This window comes from Mesitornis unicolor, unplaced genomic scaffold (genome assembly GCF_000695765.1).
Source record: "Mesitornis unicolor isolate BGI_N332 unplaced genomic scaffold, ASM69576v1 scaffold52657, whole genome shotgun sequence".
Classification (NCBI taxonomy): domain Eukaryota; kingdom Metazoa; phylum Chordata; class Aves; order Mesitornithiformes; family Mesitornithidae; genus Mesitornis; species Mesitornis unicolor.
This window is the reverse complement of record NW_010199439.1, coordinates 1-8,324: the sequence shown is the minus strand read 5'-3', so window position 1 is coordinate 8,324 and position 8,324 is coordinate 1. Positions and strand designations below refer to the sequence as shown.

The window sequence follows — 8,324 nt, the reverse complement described above, 5'->3', positions numbered from 1 at the left end:
GAAAGAGTGAGTTTGTTCTAAGCAAGCAGTCACACTCCCAGGCTACTCTTTTCATCATTATTGTTGTTTTAAAATTGGATTTTCTTCAGTTTAGGAGTTACTCCTTTTCACCTTTTACTTCAAGAAAGCGTGTGAAAGACATTTGACACACACTTCACATGTCCTGCTATACATTCGAGTGTTTCCTGAGAGGGCTCTAAATTACTGTGCAGGAATTAGCCTGACATCAACAACAGAAAGTGTAATGCCCTGAACAAAAGTGAAAAGTAATTCTCCGTTTTTCTCGGGCGCAGTCATCTAAGAACAGCAGAGGAAAATGTTACTTTTATTGCTGCATCACAGTACTGCAATTGAGCACTTCTTCATCACACATCACTCTCAAGTGGTAGATTTCTTTTCCCCATTTGATAGTGACTGGAAACAATTTTCAAGAAAGAAAAATTAATTAATATAGAATGCTTGGTCCTGTTGGTTCAGATGAAAGGGTCAGATTCTTATTTGGTAGAAATTGATAGAGCTGTCATAGAGTCAATATAAACCAGCTTTGGGTCTGGCATTTAAAATTTAGCTCAGAGGGGTCCTTTCCTAAGGCTGCAAAAAATCTCACAAAACAATTCTCTTTGTATTTAGAAATAATGCTCCAAAAAAATTGCTTGGACCACATTCACAACCAAAATACTCAGTCACACACAAATAAAGCATGGTACTTCTAGTAAGAAGTCAATAGTTTTTCCAGGCCTATTTGTAAAATCATGCCTACTAACTCAGAAACTCCCACTCTCTCTCCCCCCTAAACATTTGAGAATGCGACAAAAAGGAAGGGGAACAACCCAGTCTGTTTCTATTATAGACAAATGAAAAAACAGTTGGGTTCTACTTTACACACTGATTTCATAATGTGCTTGTTTGAAAGCCCACAAATTGTTTAGTAAATACAACTAATTTCTGGAAAATCAAAATACCACCTCTGATTCCTGAGGCACTCTGGAAAAAACAGTGAGGAGACAATATATCCACATTAAGCATACTAAAAAATAAGGGTCTTTGTCTTTCACATTATCAGATAAACAATTTTGCATTAAAGATATTTTTTTTCATGTGGGTTAAAAGAATTTAAAATGCATGTAATCTGAAACTAAGTAATCAACTACAATCCGGTAGGCAAACATTCCACTCTTTTTTGCTCTCCCTCTCTTTTTCTGCTAACAAGCCACCCAGTTTTACTTTCTTGCCTCCTCCCATTCACTCCACCCTGCAGATCTCTGCCAAGTCAGTCCAACTTGTCCAAACAGGACACGTCTTTTGATAAGATTTTGCTCACACCCTGTACTTCAGAAAGACAAATGAAGCAATTGGTTTTTTGTATGCAAATAAGGACAGGTGCAAGGTAAAGTCCAGGCAAAGTCCCTCGGTGTTTTTTAATCTGAAGTCCAGTGGGGACAGCAAACCAGAAAAGCTACAAACTCTGCCCTTATGATCCAATATGCAGCAAAGTATCCCTTCCAGAAAGGAAGTTCATCATCAGTAGAGCTCATCGCCTTGTCAGGATTGAAGACTTCTCAATATTAACTTCCTGACAAGTATGGCTTAGTGTTTCAGAGACATAATTAAGAGTAAATGAAAACTTAAAGGCACCTAGTGTGTATTCTGACAACAAGGACTTGTACAGATTATTTACCCTGGATGAAATGAGCAAACTGGTTCAAGAATGCACCCAGACTCCACATCTGCACTGCAAAGCAGCTGGATAAGAGCCACCACACTGCAGCTACTCCCAGCAGCTCTGTGCATCTACGTTCAAGGTCCACCAACTCTGCAGACCTGTGATGAAAGGAAAGGGTGGGGTGGAGGGCCAGTTTTGACTCTCAACATCCAACAACTACAAAGCCTCCCTTTAACATAGTGCCTTTGCTCTCTTTAAATACCTGGAAAAGCAGCCAGTGACCTGACAGATCCTCTTGCTGTGGACAGTGGGGTGGTGACCATAAATTCTGCTGCTCTTCTCCCTGCCTGAAAGCATGCACGGGGTTTGCTTTCTCAATCTTCATGCCTGGGGGAAGCAACGAATGCTGCCTGTGGTACAGTGAGGCTTTGTCTAAAGCTTCAAGGTATGATTGTTACTGTTGGTATAATTACAGAACAATGTAATGATATCTGCTAAAGGAGTGCTACACGAGTGCCCTTTGCAAAGACACTGCAGCTCTTCCAGCCAACATAAGTCATGTGGCCAAAGCTCTTCAGTCCGAGCCCTTTGGGATTTGTACTGTTGCTCTGAAACTATTACTTCTTCTGTGAGCCTCAAGTCAGACTTCCCCTGATACTAAGGAGAAGTGATAATATCAGAAGACTAATGAAATGTAAAGGGTGGGGAGGTTTTCTGAACCTGGGTGAGAATTCTCCCTCAGTGGAACCTTGAAAGAGAGTTTGACAGAGAAAAAACAAGTTTGAAAGCAGGATTCCCCAGAAAAGGTAGAAAATGTGTTTTTCAGGGCTAGTAACAAGATGTGTTTGCATTTACAGCACCAGTTGCTCTTCAAGACCTGAGTCTGCAAAAAAGTGCTTCTGAAGTTCCATTAATTTTAATGGGAAGTAAGCAAGTGCTTAACTGCACTGGGCCCCAAAATAGCAGCAGGCAAAGAAACTCTCCAGCTCAGCACAGCAGATTCACTCAAAGCAAGCAAGAGCAGGGGAAGGAGCGAGGGCCCAGATACGGTGCTGGGGGAAGGGACCGGAGCAGCCAGCCCACAGGGCTAGTATACCAAGAAAAGGTTTCACCAATCAACAGCCTTCTCTGTTTATTCACTAGATTTCCACTGGGAAATGGTAGAACTGTTGAAGAAGTTAGGATATTGCATAAAAAGAAAATGGGCAAAAATTTTCTGCTTAAAGTTTTACTTGATAGGCATGAAGAAAAACAGTATTTCCGTCGGATTTTGCTATTTAGTGTTTCAGACTATTTGTGCTTTTTACTGACTTGAAAATCTTTTACCATCTTCCTTTCAGAACTGCAAGCAGGCTGAAAAATTTGGTTTTTTGCACAGCTCGTGCATCCTAACTTTGATGATGTCACTTGGGTTGACCTAGAACTGCTTTGACACAATCATTTATCAGCCGTGTAGCACACTAATCAGTATTTCCATTAAATTCACAATAATACTGTTGCAGGCTACTTGAAGCCACATGTCTGGATATGGCTTTCTTTGATAAAAACTATGGGGAAAAATGTTCTTGCAGCACTCATTAGAAAGTATCTCCTCTACCAAGGAAAAATGGAACCCATGTAAACTCTGTTCAACCTTCAGTTCTACATTCACTGAACCTAAGGGAGAGAGAAAAGACCCTGAGGCACCTCCATTAGACAATATTCTCCCTTATCAGGGCAGACTGTTGTCTGGTTTCCTGTCTCAGGCTACTTCTCAGAAGGAGAAACAGTCTAGCAAGGATAAAAGATCAGACTTCTGAAAACAAGTGAAGTATGTGAAATGGTATGTGGAATGGTCTTTCCCTTCCAAACAGAACATTGTTTTTTTGTTGTGTTTTTCTTAAGAGGTTAATTTTGAAGATAATTTAAAAGGAGAAATATAAATTCTATATTTTTCTTATGAGGGAAGAACGACAGAAAATGCTGTTCTCTTACATAATGGGTTCTGCTATTTCATTAAACATATGAAACAGAGATTCAACATTTTTGATAGTATGGATAAGGAAAAAATCTAATCCTAAATAAAGTAAATGTACATTCATGAATAATAGTCTAAATGATTAATTTGAATGAGGATTTGCATATAGGGCAAATGTCGATGAACTTCTGTATACCTATGGAAGTGGAAAAAAGCCCCCAGACAAACAGGGAGAAGAGCTGGGCAGTGTAGTGGGTACAAACGAGACAGTGATCAAAGCAGCTTAGACCTGGAAGTGGAAAGTCTGTCATGCCTTCATGGATCAAGTTAGTTGTTGGTAACACACACTGACTGAATGATAGGCAGACCACGCGTTTGGGTTTTTTTTTTTCCCATTCTGACTTAGTTTACTATTAAAAACCTGTCAGGGCTTTATCTTTCCATTTGGCTGATCTACACTCAAACTTCCTTCCCCTGCGAGCTATCCACTACGGCTACAAAACCCTCAAAGGAAGCCTCAGCATCAAATGAATGCTAAACAGGGAAGGGTTAAATCCTCCAAGGGTTAAATAAATCCAGCTCTGCCAAACTTCATATTCCGGATTGGAAGCAACCAGCCTTGGAATGAAAACACAAAGCTTCATGGCTGACAGCATAAAATAACTCTAAGAGATCTCCTGTTAGCAATGTTAATTAATATTAAAAAGTTCGTTTACAAAACTATTATAATTTTAATCTCAGTCCCTGATTTTGTACAACTTCTGGCTACAAAAAGGTGTGACCCCCAAACTTTACTGAATATATCATAATAGTAAACACAGTTAAATGCAACATTTTTCCTCTGTCATGGGGAAAAAAAAGATTAAATATCCTTGAAATCCTGTGCAAATTAACAGTACCAGAATTAAGATACTTAATTAAGTTCTAATGGATAAACTCATCCATAGTATTCTAAAGTTAACAGAAAAACAACTAAATAAAAGCAGCTGAGAGTAACAAGCGAAAATAATCAATAAACTTACCAAGACTGTGTGGACAAATACTTCTTGTTATCCGGATTTCTGAACAGACAAAAAACAAGTTGATGTAAGGATGTGTACATAATTCAGTAAAAATTATTTTTCACATACAATTAAACCCTGAAAGAGGAAATTTAAAGCATGTATTTTGGATACTTCTTAAAAGATACCTGCAATGATCACAAACAGCTAACTTGTAGCAACAGCAGGAACTAAGAGATTACTTAAAAAGTGAGTAAAATAAAAAAGGTGTAAAATGAAAGGGTGGAAGTTATTTCTGTGTGTACAGAAACCATGCATATTCCAGCCCATAAATGACAGAGAAGAATAAACACTCCATCTTGCATTTTTCATCCAGGGCCCGATTCAGAGCCCAGTGAAGTTAATGCAAGTCTTTATTTCAATAAGCTTTGGCTTGGGTCCTTTAGATCTTCTCCAGTCAAATCCAAAGCAACAGAAAGATTTATGTTCTCTTTCTGAATTTCCTCTCTCTGTTTCTCCATGTCTGCCTGCAAAAGGGTGGGGGGTAGGATGAATATAAAAACAAGAGTAAAAAATTTGTTTTTATGCCTTCAAAAATGCATTATGTGGGACAGCCATACTCCCAAAGAAAAGTTAGCCAGCAGAGCCTCATTTTCTGTATCACATCTGGAAAACACGTGAATCCTCTAGTTTGTATAAGGAGAAAATATCTATTCCTTTTGAGATCTGGAAATGCAAAGTGCTTGCTTACAGTGGGCCATTCAGGTTGGGTAAGGGCAGAAGTCAAAACCCCCTCACAAGTATGAGCCTACAGATGTGGATTCTCTTCTCACACTCTTGTACACAAGTGTAACTCTGTGACTTTAATGGAGCTATTCCAGATAAGGCTGATGAGCAAGTGAGACCAGAAAACTGGTGTACAACTTTCTGGAGACCTGAATGCAAGTTTTTGGTGAAGGGAGTGAAATTTCACCCCCATAGCTACATTGGGAGTCGAGGGCATGCATTACAGGTTAACGCGGAAGCCTCGTTATGACATAACCCAGGCATCTTAAGCAATCGTGAGTGTGTAGAGCCATGATAACTCATCGGGTGGGGATTGGGAGTTGAGGGGCAGTAACAAGGGGCCTGGACGAGGCTACCGATCCGCCAGAAAACAGCCTGAAACAGGAAAGAGCACCACATATGCCACTTGGAATGTGTGACGCAAACCCCAGCCTTGAAACAAAGAACAGGAAACAGCTCTGCTGGCTGCACTGGGGAGAAAGCACAGAGAAACATTTAGGCGGCCCTCCCTGACCCCATATTCATGAGCAGCTGGAGTCTTTTAAAACAACAACAGTGGGTGGAGGTGTTTGTTCATTGGGCGTGAATAAAAACACTGTCCTTATGCAGGGGACCTGCCCTATTTACAAACAGGTTCCCTTAACATAAGGGAGCAGATTTCTAGACACCATGGGTCATCATGATTAGCTGAAACCTTCCCCAGGACCAGTGGCTTTATTACTGGATTTACAGAATGTCAGCAGCTACAAAGAGCTAGGCTTCATGGCATCAAACAGGCAGCACCCAGCTGAGCAGCAAGCACCTTCTTCGTAGGCAGAGCCATGGGGGTCATTGCAGGAGTGATCTGTAAAGCCAGGGGTTGCTCCTGGACAGCGTCTCACTTTTGTTCACTACTGCTCAATAGCTGAGGACCAAGACCACTCAGTGCACCCAAGAATATTCCTCTAAGCCGGCACATGCTGAGCCTTGTGCATCTCTGTTTCACATGCACTCAGACTTCATCTCAGGACCTGATTTTCCATGGATATACTACTTTTATTTTTGAAGTACCCAAATATAAAACTGAATAAACTGACAATGAGAGGCAGAGGAAAGGCACATCGTTTCTAGATGTCATGCAACAGACTAACTTCAACATTCATTTTCCTTCAAAGCCATGGTTTCAAATACTCTTCCTGCTCCTACACACTTTGCATTGGTTATTTATATACCATAGGTGGGACATCTAATATTATCCGACGTGAGAACATGGTACAGCATATTACGTGGATGAGTACCACAGTAACACTAATGACTGCTGTGGGGTTTCATGGCTGTCACCTCACGAGGTGACAACTGGCATGTACAGCATCATCACAGCAACATGTAGGTCTAGAGTTTATGCTGATAGTATCGGTTCCTTACTTTCTTCATACTGACTATCTGGAAACATAAGTAATTTAGTGGTTGTATAACTCTGATCTCTATTATCTCAGAGCTTTGACTAATCCCACTCGCATTTGCAGTATTATTCACCTGAAGACTTTTGCTTTTGGCTAAATAAGCGTCGCCTAGGTCAAACCCTCACAGTACCTAAGGGCTCCCTTGCAGCTCTGCTACTTAGCAGAAATTTTTCTCAGTTTCTTAGAGAATATCCCCCCTCCCCTTACTCCCAGTCTCCCTTGTGGTCTGTAACATATCTGTAATAGGGTGTGCAGCAGGAGGGGAAAAAAAAAAAAAGTATTTGCCTGCTTGGGAAAAAATAAGAAAGACCACTCAAGTCAACTTCAGATTTTCTGTATTTTGATACTAGACAAAATATGCTTAAAAATACAAGAGGAAAGTTAGTTTGAAATAAATCTCTTCTGGGTCAGGCAGGATTATCAAATCCAGATGTAATTCCTCTCACACAAGAAGTAGCTCCTCATGTGCTTATCAAGACAGTGTATCTTAAAAGTATTCTATGGAAAAGTAATTAGTGAGCAGCTGTGTAATCCTTTGTTTTCAATACAGGTAAAGAACATTTATAGATATTAGTTTAAATAAAGTCAAGTCTTCAAAGCTCTCCTATCGTCCACCCAAATTCAGGTTTTCTCAACAATAAAACCTTCAGAGCTCAGCTCCACAAATAGTGACACTTCCTGGATTTTCAAAGGCAAGGAAGCAAATATAACACAGCAGATAATGCAGGTACAATACCTGAATCACCAGGGAGCACAGAAAGCAACCTGAATGTATTTTTTTCATATAACTCTTGAACGATCATTTGAGCTACTCCGAAATGGGTCTTTCTCCCAACCTCCAGTTAGGTGTGGTGATCTCCCAGTGCGAGCTCCTGTCGCTGAACCTTCCTTCCCAGGGCTCCCCTAGTCGTGCCAGGCACTCAACTGACAAAAGCCCAAAGCAAATAACTCCTATTCCCATTTCGGCTTTAAAAAAAAAAATCCCAACAACGGCATCCAGAACAGAGAGGCTAATTACGGTCGTTATTTCTAACCCCACACTTAAGCGGTGCTCTCCTGGGCGCTACGCGTTTTAACTTCGTCTACATCACAGCTACGTGGTGCTAAGGGTAGATGACAGTACGACGGAGAAATTTCTGAGAGCCGGTCTCATCCTTGACTTTACCGAGAATTAAAACCGGGGAGGAGACGGCGCTGCCGATTAGCTCCGCGCCACCGGCGGGGCGCTGCCAAGAGGCGAGCTCTTTCCCGCACCGCCCTCAGACCCGAGGGAACCCGCTGTACTTTTCACCCCAGTGTCGTCCAGCACGATATCCCTTCCGGGAACCGAGGACACTTCAGTCTTCAACCGAAGACGAGCTCGTCGCACCTCGGCGGGCGGCCGGGGACTGCAGAGCGCCTCGGCGGGAGGGCGGCTCCGAGGGGTAGGCAGGTCCCAGGGCCCCCGCCAGGGAGCGCGACCGGTGGGGGGAGGG

General features: G+C 41.6%; 1 protein-coding gene across 1 annotated transcript in view; it reads right to left on the bottom strand.

Moving 5' to 3' along the window:
* KLF3 (Kruppel-like factor 3 (basic)) overlaps window positions 1–4,684 on the bottom strand; it is a 19,910-nt gene extending 15,226 nt beyond the window's left edge. The window contains exon 1 of the mRNA XM_010189441.1: window positions 4,643–4,684. The gene's annotated coding sequence lies outside the window, so the exon portion shown is untranslated. The remainder of the gene's footprint in view (window positions 1–4,642) is intronic.
* Between the last annotated feature and the right edge of the window lie 3,640 nt (window positions 4,685–8,324).